Source organism: Anolis carolinensis, chromosome 4 (assembly GCF_035594765.1).
Source record: "Anolis carolinensis isolate JA03-04 chromosome 4, rAnoCar3.1.pri, whole genome shotgun sequence".
Lineage (NCBI taxonomy): Eukaryota > Metazoa > Chordata > Lepidosauria > Squamata > Dactyloidae > Anolis > Anolis carolinensis.
The window spans coordinates 40290811-40307262 of NC_085844.1; positions in this window are offsets into that span (position 1 = coordinate 40290811).

The following is a 16452-nucleotide window of genomic DNA, read 5'->3' on the forward strand; positions in this document are numbered from 1 at the left end:
GAAGACTAATTTGCAAACATTTGTTCAGAGCCTGAAGGGGTAAGAAATTACTTTCATTGACTGCAATACCAAATCCTTAGCCAGGATGGCAATTAACCACGATGGCTAGGGGATTCTGGGTGGTGTATTTCAAAAATAGTTTTCCTACACTCTGCATAATATAGTAAATCACATCTCAGAATGGACTAACCGTCCTTTTGATTCAATTTAGAAAGAACAGGAGTATTAAAGATGTTCTGATTCATAAATAAAAGCAATATATTCAATTTATAGGGGCATTAAATGTTTTGCAACTTGCATGTTTCTTTCAATGGTGAATACAGAGATAGAATTTGCATTTGAGCAAATAATGAGGAGTGGAGAAGAAAAATCTAGAATCTATTATTATATATTCCCAATGCAGATATAATCTACAAGTTAGAACACTCTTGTAGCCAGGCTGTATTCCTCTGTTCCATACTTTCCTGCTGCAAACAGTTTTTTTAAAAAATAAAAAGACATATTATTCTGTTTTGTTTTCTTCCATAGTTTTACTCCATCTAGTGGACATTAGAACAGTACAAGTGTTATTTAAGGAATCATACATGATTTTCAAGCTCTACAGGGAAAATAGATCCAAAAGTTTTCTAAAAATTATTTATTTCTTCAGTCATTCAATGTATGTTGATCTCACTGCTCAGTTTGCAAACAAAATCCCAAATTCTGGAAAAAAAACCCCAACATGTGAATAATTAATAACTAAAATAATTAAAACTTCAAATTAAAACAAAGATGTAATGATTACCAGTACATCTATTTTAGTAACTAAAAAGCTTTCTGGGTAGCTACTGTGATTTTAACAAATATTTTGGGATTTCTGAGTGATTTGTATGATTTCTTTCCTAAGCATTTGCAGATAAAACAATGTATTATGCAGAAAAAAAATTGTGCAAAAAAGTCCTCACCCCAAAAGTTGTCAACTTCTCTTCACACTTAAAATCATAGTCAGGGGGGATAAAATTTTTGAAAGTCACAATTCTGGCATGTAAGGATGAAGGATATATTTCTTTTTTCCACTCTTTATTCCAAGTGCTGCCCCTCATAGAAGTTATCTAAGATAATGACAAATAGTAGCATAACTGTAAATAACTTCAAAGTACAAAGTCCCTGTTCTCAATTATTTGGGTTGATGGGTGATGTGATTTTCTTGCTCACAGGTGTGTCTACTCTTAAAAGGTGTTAAGGTCAGGATCCCAACATACAGTAAGACCCTTGTAATTGTGGAATCATACCCACAGTTTCATTTAGCTGGGAGGAAAATTATGTAGTAATTTACTAGGTCCTCCATGTGATTCTATGTTATACTTTCCCTGGAAATTACAACAGAGTTGAGTTGGAGGACCTAGCAAATTTGTGGAGATATTCTCCAACAGTGCTGTACAGTATGCTGGGACTGGAAGTGAGGTGATTTAATGATGTTTGGTTGTATCTGCTGTTTCATGTAATTGCGGTCTGGCTAGGAATATATCCCCTGCAGATATGTGGGTCTTACTATACTTTCAATTTTATCCTGATCAGTCAAGAACAGGAAGTCCCTCAGGGATGAATTCTACCTTTGAGGTGATTAGATAGCAGTGGTAAAAGCCAAGCTCTTGGCACTTATTTTTAAGTGAAGAAGAAAATTTCCGATTCATTGTGTGTGATAATTGGACTAGTACAAGAAATAAGCTTCAAAATGATTAACTTGATCTTTACAAAAATGCAGATGAATCCTCCCTGAAGCAAGACTATTTTCACTTTAAGTTAGTAAAAGCTTTCATTTCCGCTTGCTGTCCATCAAAAACCACGATGAAGATGTGCCCCTGAATTTTGTTCAGGGTGCCAGATGTTGAAGAGTTTTACGTGATTTTGTGTATGTAACGTTAGCAATATTGTTTCAATTCACTGTAATAAATTAGGGAGCTGTCCTCTGCTTTGGTGTGAAAGACTGATGATCTAAAACACCTGCAAGTGCCAGACACTAGAGGAAAGCAGCATTGTAGTTTTTGATGAAACGTACATCATTTTGCAAATAAAATTCAACATGGGGACGGTTAGATTTGAGCAGTTCTTGAGGTTTGAAAGCAAGTGAGGCATGGTGGTGTTTGTGCATATATTCCCACCTTTTTTAAAAAAATCAGTATTTTTTCTTCAGATGTTTTAAATTACCATAAACTCTCACTGTTGACTGTGTTAGCTATGGTCGATGGAAGTTATAAGCTAAAAACCATGTATATTCAAGATAGCTTAAATCCAATGCTTCCAATTACAGCGGGCAAAACAGAAATACAATTTTTCACACAATGCAGCACTGTAATATTGGGGAAAATGGGACTGTGGAGTGAGGGCTAGAGTATGGATTTGGACAACTGAATTGTCAGTCCAAATGGCTCACTTATGATAGTGACCAAGAATGGACAAGCTACTAGTTTTCACTGTAGACTATCTCACAGAATTATTGTAAGTACAACATTGCATAACCAGAAAAATATTAGTTTGAAGCTTGAAATTTTCAGAGGCAGAGAATTTGGAAAGCCCCATTCTGCAATTTCTCTTCTTCCACAAAAGCTTGGCTATGTTGTGCTCTGTAAGAGTTAAACAGATGCGCTCAATAGTAGGGTCATTGTTGTTTTAAAACATGGGTGTTTTTTAAAAGAACCTCCCTTGCAATCGGCAGTTGTCTTGTTGAAAAGAAATTGGCTGTAAAAAAGCATCTGCTACATTGTCCTGCAAAAGGTCCATGGGTCTTCACCAGTAAAGTGTATCAAGTTATCCCCCATTTGATAGACAATCAGTATACCTGAGAGCTGGCCTTTTCTGACAAGGTTATTTCATCTGATGGAGTATCAAATGGCTGGCTGATTATTCGGACTTCAAAGGCCCTTGACGCGGGTATCTTCAAGGTGGTCTGTAATGTTCAGGGTGATGAGGCCACCTGTCAATAGGGCTGCAAAATTAAAGAGAATCTGTTGGGAAATGGAGGGTAAACTTCCTCTCTTTCAGATTAGCTTGATTAGCCTGGAACAATTTAACTTCTACGATTCTGCCTTGCTACTATGGGAAAAGTAACCTCCATGTCTGTCTGTCTGTTTGTCTATTCATTTTAAAATAATCATCCTTAAACAGTGAATAGATCAACATTATTTTAACATCATCGAGACAAGGTATTTTATCCTTTCCTATTCATAATATAGGATAGTAAGTAAATGACATACTTTTATGTCTTCTTGAGTTTAAGCAATGGATGAACATTTCTTTCAGTTTGTGAAAGTGATTTTTTTTACTACAGCTCTCAGAGTCCTTTAGCCAGTTATGCTATGCTATTTCTGAAATGACTAGGAGATTCTGGGTGTTGTAGTCTCAAATATAACCTTTGTTTATTTATTTGCTAGCCTGGTGCAGGACCTAAGGCAGCATGCAACTATTGTAATTTAAATGAAGTCACCTAGTGGTTTTCATGTCTGATCAGGGATTCAAATCCTGGCCTGCTAGAATGTTAACCCAACACTCAAAACACTATATCATGCTGGCTGTCATTAGCTAACCATTTTTGTAGCATCAGAAATGGCTGGTTATCTGAACTGATACTACTGTCTGGTGCCAGAACCTCTTCAAGAGTTTGCTGGGTGCAAAACACTGATAAGTTATCTCTATAGGTAAGCTTTATTGTTGGTGAATTATACAGCAAGACCAGGCTGTTTACAGCAGAGAAGCATTTTAGCTCTTTCAGTGTTGGGGTCCAGCATCTCCTCCTAGCCAATTGTAAAAATTGGACTCTAAACTAATTCTATCTAGTGGCCACTGTATGGTGATTAAATTCAATCCCTGCAGGTGGCTATTTGGGGTACCTGGACTTGTGTGCCCCCCGTCCAGGATGGAAAATTATTCTTCAATAGACCACACACCCTGAATTAAAAACTTTGCTAGTTGATTAGCAGCAGAAGAAATTCACTTTCCAAGAATATTCCTAGTCTTCATATCTTTTCCTAGCTTCAAATTGCCAACGTAATGCAAATAGGTAACAAAGTCACTCATACAAATGGATTCTTTCTTTATATTGCTTGATCATGATTCCAACAAGAACTGCCTAGTGGTAGAGGGCCAGCCTATTACAAATATCTAAGTCTAAAAGAAACAATTATTTGTAAAGCACAAAGTGCAAAGACAGAAACATCACACTGCTTCAAGGTCAGATTTTTGCTTTGTATTGGGCTAACTTTGTATAAAGTTTGGAAAGATCCGTCAGTTTAAAACATGGCATCCAGATTGGTCACTGGTACATCTAGGAATGTTCATATTATACCAATAGTAAAATTGCTCCACTGGATGCTAATTCATTTCCAGGAAAAGACTTTAGCCACCAATAGATTGTGGAATGGAGCCCCCAGTGGCGCAGTGGATTAAACAGCTGAGATGCTGAATTTGTTCGAATCTGGGGTGAGCTCCCACTGTTAGCCCCAGCTTCTGCCAACCTAGCAGTTTGAAAAAATGCAAATGTGAGTAGATCAATAGCTACCGATCTGGTGGGAAGGTAATGGTGCTCCATGCAGTCATGTTGATCACATAATCTTGGAGGTGTCTACCGACAACGTTTAGAAATGGAGATGAGCACCAACCCCCAGAGTCAGATACAACTAGACTTAATGCCAGGGGAAAACTTTTACCTTTACCTTATATTGTGGAATACCCTGACAGAAGAGATCCCACAGCTAGAATATGCTGTCTGAATTTATAACAGAATTAAGATCAGTCCCTTCTGACAGACCTATTCAGGTGATTTTAAATTATGATTTTACATTATAAGTTTAGAATTTGAATCCCTGCTCAGCCATTGAAAGTTACTGTGTGACCTTGAGCACGCCACACTTTTTCAGCTTAAGAAGAGGGCAAACCTCAATAAACTCTGCCAACAAAAGCCTATAATAAAGTCAAGATAAGTTCAGTTGTTTTGAAAGTATAAAATATCAAAAATGGTCACAGATAACATAGCTAGATCTTTCTCCTTCACATGAAATTTAGTTTAGTTTTTTTTTTAAATGAATTTTTGTATTACCGTTGGAAATAATCATCTTGTTCATTTAGGAAGGCAGCTACTAATGTTTAATTTTTAGTCAAGTTACCACTGGGTACAAAACAATTTATAGACACATTTTTGCTTTAATGAAATTATTACAGTCTTATAGAAAGCAGAGAAAAGTTGAAGGAAACATAAAAGTAGATTTAAACACAGAACATTATCACTTCCCATTGCCTTTGTCTGTCTGAGTTTTAGCTCCATAACAAATAAAAACGGTCGTTTCAATTGATGGGAGCCAGGTAAGTCAAGATGGGCCTCTGACCTCCAGACAGACCACCAAGATCAAAGACACTCCCATTTATGTGAGATATTATCTTTTTGGAGCAACTGCCCACAGTGTTTTGTGAGGTATCAGTGTGGAAACACACAAATAACCAAGTTAGCAAGTGTTGAGAGAGAAATGATTGATATTGTGGTGTGGAAGCAGTTAGAAACTGGACAGAAGAAATGATTTGGTTTTACTTTACATGACAGTCATCAATCCTCTGGAAAGACTGGCTAAATTAGCAGGATTAAGAAAATCACAAAAACATAAATTAGCAGGATTAAGTAAACAGTGTGGCCACATTTTAAGGAAGGTCAGGCACACCTTCCCGTCTGCAAAGTAATTTGCCATGGCAAACCCATCATAGTTTAAAATTCAACATCATGAAAATGAATGTGCAAACTATTCTCATCTAAATGATGGTATGCAAAATATGGGTCGCAGAGACATTCAGTTCTTAGGATAGCTCTTGAACATTTCATCTGTGTGTTCTCTTTACTTACATGGGCTTTGGTGCTATAGTGGGAGAACTGTATTTGCATAAGATAAGAGGTGTTTTTCCTATACAATTTCTCTGTTCCATATATAATTTTGTACGTAACGATGCTGGTTGTTGTGTCTTCCCATAATGGCTTTTCAACAGTAGTAATTAGGATATCTCAGAGACAAGGACAGTAGCACCATTGCTAACCATTTCTGAATGTCTTTATTGTGGAAAACCTTATAGTGAGACAATGCAAAATGAAACAAGAGATTAGTGCCAGAAGATTGACTTTGAGGTTGGAAGGCACTCAATGAGCTATTGGGGCTTTGATAATGATGCAACTGGACTCAAGCCAAAATGCTATTCACATGTTCCGAGGTAAAAGGAAAATGCAAAACTGCATCATGCATATTATAGGAATATGGAATGTGAAAAGCAAGAATCAGGAGAAGCTATAGTATATATTTCTAAAACAAAAAATGGAATGTATAATCATTTCAATAGTTGAGGTAAGCAACTTTTGAAAGTGAAAACCTACACTCAAAGCATTTGGGAGAAATAAATCACCAGGAACAGATGAACTGCTGACAAAGCTGTTTGATGTTACAGTGGCAGAATCCACTCACATTCTCATTAAAACCAGCCAACATATATGGAAAATAAAATAATGGCTCCTTATCGGAAATGTTCAATGTATATTCCAATCCCCAAGAAAAATATATTTAAGTAACCATAGAACCATGGAATTTATCTCCCATGCAAAGAAATTGTTCCTAAAATATTACAACAAAAATGTTTAATGCCATATGTTTAAGTTGGGTTTAGAAAAGGAAGAGGCATTAGGAATTAGATTGCAAGGCAACAAAACGGAGTACACTGAAGAATTTAAGAAAACCAACCTGGAAAGCATTTGATTATGTAATTCATGAAAAACTGTGGATTATTCTTAAATAATAATCTGTGGGAAATGTCTGTTGGCTAGGTGTCACTTCATCTGACCACCTCCAAGGACTGTCCTTGTACTAGCACCAAAATCCTGAGGGCTACTCCAAATTATTTGGCTGTGTTCTTTGACCAATATTAAGTGGAAAGCCATCTTGAGGGTGCTCTCTCCCAAACCTCTAAGTTTTTAAAAAGTGAGAAGCCCTAATTCCAACCCCAAGGGGAACCTCATTTACAGCCCCCCTGAGCCAGAAAACCTAGAGAGACTGTTATGGAAGTCCACCCTTCACCCTCAAAGGTGGTATCATGGTGCTGCTTACCAGGACTATGTAACCTTTCACCTGCCCCCAAAGGGGTCAGGTATCCACCTAGTCCCTTTTCACCACCAGACTAGCCAACTGACCCCAAACAAAGCTGGCTTCCTTCACGGGGGGCTTCAACTGGTTTTATATGTTTTTATGGATTTAATCTGAATTGTTTTTAATATTAATGATGTTTAATACTGCTTTAATATTTGTATATTTTAATTGTATTGTAATGCTTTTAATGTCGGCCGCTTTGAGTCTCCTTATGGAGAGAAAAAGCGGGATATAAATAAACATAATAATAATAATAATAATAATAATAATAATAATAATAATGAAAACAACAACAACAACAATTGCCCCCCTTACCTCATGAGTTTGCCCTTCAGCTGCAAGTGGGGTAACATGGAAAAACAGGATGGTTTCCAATTGGCAAGGAGGTCAGACAAGGTTGTGTTCTATCATCCTAACTGTTTGAACTTGTATGCTGAGTGTATCGGATGTAAATCAGGATTTGAATCTGAGAAAGGAGATGTGATAATTGGAGCAAATGGAATAAACTGTTAAAATATGCAGATGATATCATACTACTAGCATAAAATAGTAAAGACATATAACTTTATCAAATGAGGCAGGCAAACCGGCATTACAGCTGGACCATTACTGTAGGTGACATTCCCTATCACATTGCACTGTGTGTATTCTATTGCCAGTCTGTCTTCTCCCTGTAACTATTCCATCTCTCACTTTTGATGGGTAAAACCTGCAATATTCCCGTTACTCTCTTGATGTGATGGGTTTATTTTGCTTTTAATCAGTTTTCTGGGCAGTCTGCTCAGACCCCATTCATGAACCTAGAGGTTTTTTGCCTCAGTGTGTGCCACTTTCTATTTACTTTCTCAATAATAATAATAATAATAATAATAATAATTATTATTATTATTATTATTATTATTATTATTATTATTATTATTTCTTATCCACCTCTCTTTGTGGTACAGTGATGAACTTTGAACCACAGGTATCTGTCATGTTCTTCTTGGTTTCCAAACCCAATCCTCTAAAAAAGAAAAAAATGCAGTAATATGTGTTACTCAGATTTATTTGGTTGGTTTTGATCATACCTCACTTGGAATACTATGTCCAATTCTGGGCACCTCAATCAAAGACTAATGTCAGGATGGAATGTCTCCAGAGAAGTGTAACCAAAATGACCAAAGGTTTGGAAACCAAATCCTGTGAAGAGCTGGGTATATTTTATGTTTAGGTTGGAGAAATTGATAAGCTGTTTAATAGAGAAATATGCTGTGGTGCAGTCTCCTTCTTTGGAAGTTTTCAAACAGAGGCTGGTTGGCTTTCAGTCAGTAATGCTTTGATTGTGTTTTTAGACTCGATGGCCCTTGTGTTCTCTTCCAAGTCTATAATTCTATGATATTCGCAAACAGCTATAGCAACATTCACCATCACCAGGACTTCACCTTTTAGACAGAGAATGGATCTTTACTTCCCATCCGAGACTATCACCACTCCATTGATATTGTTGTTGTGAAAATTTCTCCTTCTACCATCAGTTATTGTGAGGATTGCAGGTAAGCAAAAAGAAAAAGGGAAGTATGGGGAGATGGATATGTGGCAGAGGATGGTATCACCCTTACTAATAAAAGGCATTCCTGTTCCTTTGACCCTGTCAGCCCTGGCACCACTATGCTATATATTTAATCACATAATTTTAATGCCCATTCATTATCTTTGAAAAGATATTTCTGGAGAGCTTTGCAATCTGTTTCTATTTTTACCACACTGAATAAGCCATCTTCTAATGTGCTTACATCTCTGTTTAGTTGTCAGGGATGGTGAGAAGCAAATGAGAAAAAAATGACAATGAAGTGTGAAAGAAAGCCCATGAACACTAAAATAGTTCAGTCTCCATAACAGCCTACATTTAATTTTCTTATTATAATTTTGCATCCACCTACATATTTTTTACCAAGTAAAACAGAATATTTTCCTTCTTTCATCTTCATGTCTTCTGTATGCCGTGCCACAATCCATAAAAATGCCTTAAAGTGACCTCTTGAATTTTCCATCAATGGAAGGCACTATGAAAGAATCCTCTCAGTGGCTGCGCTACAATCTTCCACTGGAGACTTGCCAGAACCTAAGTCCTTTGGAACCAAGGAAAACTATTTTGGCTTGGGCTTCTGCACCTGGAATTAAACTGACAATGAAACAAGGCTTTAGCGATAATGCTTTCCTTCTCTTAATCTGATTTTAATTAGCTATTTTAAGTATGTTAATTTAAGAAACTCTGAGCAATCTGAAGCAAGACTTGCCACATAATATGCAGCTATATCATCAGTGTTTAATTTAAGGAGCTTTCATTTATCCTATTACTGAAGACTTCCTAATAAGTAGATAGAGAACTATTGCAGATATGTTATCAGATCAGATGTTACCAGGGAGCGTACCAGTATATGAATCATTGGACTTAAAATGAACCACCTCTTCTAGTAGTTTTTAAGCTATTAGAAAGCAATTACTCATATGATTAAATATCAACAGCTGTCTAGGTTTCAGTCTGGTATTCATGTGGCATCCATCACAAATATCTCTTCCACTTTTCCACTACCATTCCCTATTTACCTTAATACCTACTTAAGAAGAATCCTTGTTTTTTCTTTTCCTTTCTTCCCTGTGGTTGGGGAAAATGGACCAGTGGGGGTTCAGATCCTGACTTGACCAATCTGAGCTATACACCCCAGCAGTGTGGATCAGGCCAAATTGGATCTGATCCACCTGTTCAAATTTCACTGAAGCCTCAGAAGACTCTGGAGCTTCAAGCAAATTTTAGAGTATCCCTTGACTTTGCCTAAAGTGAGGCAAAGTTGGTCTAAAGGCAAAAATGCCCATTATACCAATGAAAGACCCTGGGCATTGTGGTGGCTGCCAAAGGTAGATTTGTAGTGATTAAGGGTTTTTGTCCCATGTATACAAGCCCTGGGATCCAGAAGACATAACAGGCAGATTTTGGGTGTTTCTTGAATGTGGGCTCCGATTTTTTTTCTCTCTACAAAGGAATGAATTTAATCATTTTTGTTCCTTAAAAGGTCAAGAGTTTAGCTAAAATTTAGGGGAAAACAATTTTTTGTGAATTTCATTAATAGCCCCACTACTTTTCCTCCCAGAATTTGAGCAGTTAGGTAGAATAATACAAACACCTGGCAAGTCCTTTCATGGGGATTTGGCTCAGACTTCATGCTGAATTCCTACGAATTCTTACAGTGATTATTGTTCATCTCCATGCACTGATTGCCCCCCACCCCTCTTCAGTAAAGCATTTTATAATTTTTCTATATAGTAAAGAAAGGAAATACCAAACTACATTTTAGTGCTTTTCTGCTTATGCAGCATGCCTTGGCTTTCCTGTTTAATACTTAATGCTGATGTCCTGGGAGAAGTGAGAGTGGACTGTTTCCCTTCTCTTTTGGCTACCACTCTATTTTCTTTAGGATAATAGAATTTATGAGCAGCTTCCTATTTTAAAATAATTCCTGTGGGCTTTTAGTGGTATGGACTGCAGGAACACCAGTGTGGGTTTACTTGTGATGGAATAATACATTCCCTAACAATTGTGTATACTGAAAAGATTGCAGCTGAAGTTCAGAATGGGGAATCTGTCTGTCTGTCTATCTGTCTGTCTGTCTGTCTGTCTATCCATCTATCTATCTATCTATCTGTCTGTCTGTCTGTCTGTCTGTCTGTCTGTCTGTCTATCTATCTATCATCTATCTAATCTAGTCATCAACCAGAGCCCCTGACACAATGCACAATTGATAAAAATCTTTAGGGTGTTAAGTAATTAAATAAAATCAGCTAAAACCAACTCCTCTTTAAAAAGAGTTCTAAAATGAGAGAGTTTAAAAAAATACCCAAGGATACCACAAAATTTAAAATACAAAGACCATGCGAAAAAGCTCAGTCTTCCTGGCCTACTGGAAATTCAGATGGGATGGATTCAGGCTGACCTCCCTTAGGAAGGAGTTCCACAATTGGGGTGTCTCTACAGAGAAAGCCCTGTCACATGTCCCCACTATCCCAATCTCAAGATTAAATTCACAGTGGAAGAGAAGAAGGAAAAAGGAAAGCACTGAAATCTACTTTGCTTGTCAGTCTGCTCCAGCCCTGCCCCAATTCTTCAAGGACTCCCAGTTGTATTGTTGAGGATGTTTCTACACAGGCATTTAAACTGAGTTAGGAAGGGAATTAAAGAGAACTGGCTTGCTGCAGAGTGTCTACACTATCACTCCAGAAACCAGTTGGAGGTTGGGATGGTGGCTACAAAGGTCTGCTGATTGCAGATTGATCTGAAGCCAGGATTTATTTTTTTGTACTGGATGCAGTGGTATTACCATGTTCGTTCAGGATCAGTATTAGACCAAGCAGGGCACAAAAAAATTAGAGATAAATGGTTGGAAAGTGAACTTTCCCATGGGAAAGCTGTGGTTTTCTCTTTTTATCTTCTGGTAAGCTGTGCTTCCATGTTTTTCAAATGCTTCATGTGAACTGTCCTGATGAATGCTCCACATTTTTGGGTTTTGGATTCCAGCTCTCTATGGGATGTGCACTAATCAGCTGCAGCAGATTTTATGGCTTATTCTGGAGACTTTTAAACATGTTTTAGGATTGATGCAGTGCACATTGAAGGTGTACATTTTGTAGACACTTCGACCTTGAGATGGCTTCGAATTTCATTGTAATGCCTGTGTTGAACAACTCTGGGTGACTCTTTCTCCAGGGATAATATTGCCTACCTCTGGCTACAAGAAACAGATGAAAGAAGCAAAGTCAGAGGTGGTAAATGGCAAAATTAGACACTTATGAGCTATTGGACATTTTCTGAAGGTATAATATGAAGCTGTCATACTGACATAAAATTTAAGTCAATCAATCTTTATCATGTCTTTTCTCCAAAAAGAGAACTCAAGGACATTTACAGAATAAGAAGAAAACAAATAAAATCACATATCGCTAAATTTATACCAAATGCTAAGATTAAAATAATATTTAAATGTCTTTAGAAATATTCTAGTTCAGGCCAGAGCTCAGAAGGGAGAATGCTTGGGCACACCTTGTTAAACAAATCCATAATAAGAAGCAACACTGGAATAAATGATATCAGAACTCTTGAAAGAGATGAAGTTCTTTCTACATGCAGAGTTATCTCAATTGGATTTAGCTAGGAAGATAAAAAGTGGGTTGCTGTGAGTCTTTCGGACTCACAGCAACCCAGTGATTCCAGCCATGAAAGCCTTCAGCAATACTAGGTAAGAAGTTTCTGAAGCAGAGTACATATCAAGAGATTGGGAAAGCCATTCTTTCCCCCTGGAGCACTCAGGATGAAGCAAATAGTAAGAAAGCTGCAAGACCATGTCAGATTGAATCAATTAAGAGCTGTTACTCTTTCCGGAGATCTCTCCTGTTGTACATTGTCAGTGGAAGTGCAGTTATGAACATTATACCAGAGGTGGGAAACCTTTGGACCTCCAGATGTTTTGGATTTCACCTCCCAGAAGCCCCGAACTGCATAACAAATGTGTGATGGTGGTTACAGTTAAATGCCCCTGAATGGCACCAGATTGGGGTAAATCATTTTAAGGGCAGGGCCTTATGGATTAGAAATTGCGGCCGGGGGGGGGGGGGGGGGGGGGGGAGGTGAAGCCAGACATGCTGTATCTGATAGCACAAAACATTTGCATCTGAACATGCCTACTTTCAGGACAGTGTGCCTAGATGCAGAATATTAAAAGCAGTTTATAGTCCCATAAATTAATTGGGAAATTAATTGAATAGCTGCTTCTATCTACTTGGCAAGAAAGGGAAGTGGTTTGTATTCAGGTAACACAATTGTAGCACCGTTGAGTCAACTGATTTCAAATTAGAAGAATTCTTAGGATACTATTTGAACTAATGCACCACTAGTAAGATTTCCAATTCTTTCTGTAAGGAATTTTAGAAGCAAGAAGTCAAAATTGACAGGCAAAAAGGCTCTGGATTTAAAAAAATGCTTATTCATGTGGGTTGCCATATGTGGCTAAACAGGACCACGTGTGTAAAGCTACTGACCTGTGTTTGTACAATCCAAGAATAATTTATAACTATTTCTTTATTTAGAAGTATTCTTGAACCACAGGGGATTTTCCTAGAATTTAGGGATATTATTGGTTATAATTTTAATTCTAGACTGTTTTTAGTTCCATTCAAATGTTGTACATTTCCTTTCATTAGCTATCTCTATTTCATGATTGGAAGGAAATGTAGAACTCTAGCCACCGAACAATACCTGGCTTATTCATCTCATCCACTGTGATTTAGGAAAACACGGCTCTGCATAAAACCCCAGGATAATAGGAAGCTCAATTTAGTAACTCACTACTTTAATGTAATGACGCTTTTCCTCTGAGAGCTGCTTTTGAATCCAACCCAAACGAAGGCAAAGGAAACTCATTTTGACTGTAATGGCTGCAGGCATAATGAGATTAGGCAGACAAAACCCCACTCATTTTCATAGCCTAATATATATCCAGTTTAAAAACCCATCTTTAACTTGGAGGAGGAAAGAGTGATGTCATCTTGTACCTCATAGGTTTATATTGTTATACTTTTTCCACACAAAGACTGGTTTTCAAGAACGAAAGCTGTATTGCACAGTTTGGGAATATAAATTCTTATTATAAATATTCAGGCAAAGTTATTTCCTAGCTTTGTAAGACTAAATAAGCACTTTAGCAAACCACACATCCTAAAGTGCTCTTGTGTAGCCATTTACCAGAGACCGTCATCCACTTCATTTCCTGACCTTGACATATTCTTAGTTAATTCATCCATTTTGTGTATATTTCACACATTATAGGAAGCCAGGGGAGGTTGGCAGGTGGCAGGTTTTTCAGATGTTATGAACACAAGGGATCCAAAAATACCAATGGCTTGCCTTTATGGCAGCATTTTATATTTACTTTAATTGTTATCCTTTCCATTGCACCATTCACACTTGGCAGCATTAAATAAGCATGTGTTTGCAAAAGCAATCACCATACCAATTGTTGACTTGTTCAAGCATCTGCAAAATTCTTTTTGTGACTAATGGGCCATCTCTTCTCTTTATCTTCAGCAAAATTAAATAACTATTGATCTAATTAATAAAAAATTAGAAAGCTTGTGTGTACATTTTGAGCTGTTACATCATTAACCAAAAAGCTAGAGAATGTTGACTCTCCTTTGCTTACTTAATCTGTATATTTACACCAAACAGTGTACAAGTCTTTTGATAGTTCTGTTTTCTTGAACTTCGGCTTATTAACTAAATGTCTTTATTGGGGCTAGACAGAGCTTGAGAAATTTACTTTTTGGGACTAAAACTTCTGGAACTAGCTTCCAACCAGCATGTTGGACTTTTCCAGCCTTTAGGGCTAACTCCCAGAATCTTTCATAGTATTTTATAATAGTATTGTGGCAGGATTAGAACCCAAAAGCTACCCCCCCCCCATTATAACTGTATGGAAATTACGCCCAAAAAAAAAGGGATTTTGCAGTTATATCACTGGAGATGTTTCTTCAGAGCATGGTCATCTAGCTGAACTGGGAACTCAGAATGTCCAGATTCAGGTGTTGAAATCAGGAATGGAAATCACATAGTTCACTGATTAACTTGTACATAACCACTTGTCTCTTTTGGGCTGGAGCCAGGACAGACCATTTGGACACACAACTTTTACTTTTAAATGCTTTGGTGACAGATTGAAATCAGCAAGGTTTAATTGCCAAAACATATATTTTACAAATGTTAATTTATGCAAAGTACATTGCTACTCGAATCAACAATTTAGTAGCTTAGAAGAATGCCGTAATCCATTTAAAATAAATTCTTCTTTCTTCATCTTTCCCATTCTTCTCTTACCCATGAAACCTTTCCATTCTAATTTATGGGAGTTCATTATTAATCACTGCTCTTTACCCCATATTGACAGTGAAAAACTCTTTGAAAAAAGTCTGCCAAACTTCTCAAGATGTCTGCTTCCAAATGTCTAATATTTTATTTTATTCTTTTTTATATTTGGTTTTATTTTTATTTATTGATTTATGGTTCTTTTGTATAACAAAATGTCCCTATACTAATACAACAGATGTAGAATGACACATCCAGTTTGAACACAGTAGGCTCATTCACTGCACCAAAAAGTATGGAAGTTTATAGCTGAGGTTTTTGTGACACTGTTGCCTGGCTTCATTCATGGAATTTTATACCATTTCCAGATGACATTATCTTCTACATAATCCTCTCTCATGTTTTCACACTGCTATTGTTTGCCCACACAGACAGACAGAAAATAGACTTCTCTACTGTGGTAGCATGAGAAGTTGTACATTTGGAAGCAACATCAGCTTTTGGGGGTTTTTTCGGTTGGAAGATCGCTTAATTTGTTTGCCATTTACTTTTTGTCTGAATTCAGTTAGGACAGTACTATCTATCTATCTTAAACCAGGGGCATGTTGCCAAGGTTTTGTCCATGAGGACTAGACACTTCCTTTTAAAAATAATACCAGACTACTTAGAATTATGGCACAACTCAATTAAACATAGCCAACATAATAGAAAACGCCTTTAGTTGTGAAGACTGTCTTAAAGGGATTCTACTGTTTATATCCCATCTTTTAGCTCCCCCATTAAAAGGTAAGATAAACAAACAAATTAGCTTAGTATTTACTTTAGAAATCTAAGGAGTGAAAAGCTTGTTTCATGTCATTGCAGGAAACACCTGAAGCAATCATTTCTTCAGCCTGTTGATCCATGACACGAGAGGGTTGCTCAACCTAAAAAGCCCCCAGGAAAGCTTATTATTCACAAGTTTAGCATGAACATGTCATGAATCTCCTAAAGCTCCCTACCATTCTCCTTTGTGATGGTCTGTGATCAGTGCTGCATATATTAATATGGCCTGCGGTGCACCACGGACACTCTTAACAGCGCTGTTAAATCATTCACTGGGTGGCACTCAAGAGCCAGCTGAGAGATGTATTGAATTGCAGACACTCTCTAATACACACATTTAAACAATTTCCTCCGTCTTCAGTGAAATTATGCTAATATTTTAGTTAGGTTTCCTTAAGTCTGGAACTCAAATTAGGTCTGTCTGTTGAGTTTTATGATAGCACTTGAAATCACTTGCAGACAAGGGGCTGTTGGATCCTGAGATTTATGGTAGTCTTGCCACAAAAGGTGAAACCCATCCCGGGAAAGAGGAAAGCAATATGTAGGGCCAGTGTTTTTACTGCAGTAAACTTTATGGCAGTATTAAGGGAATAG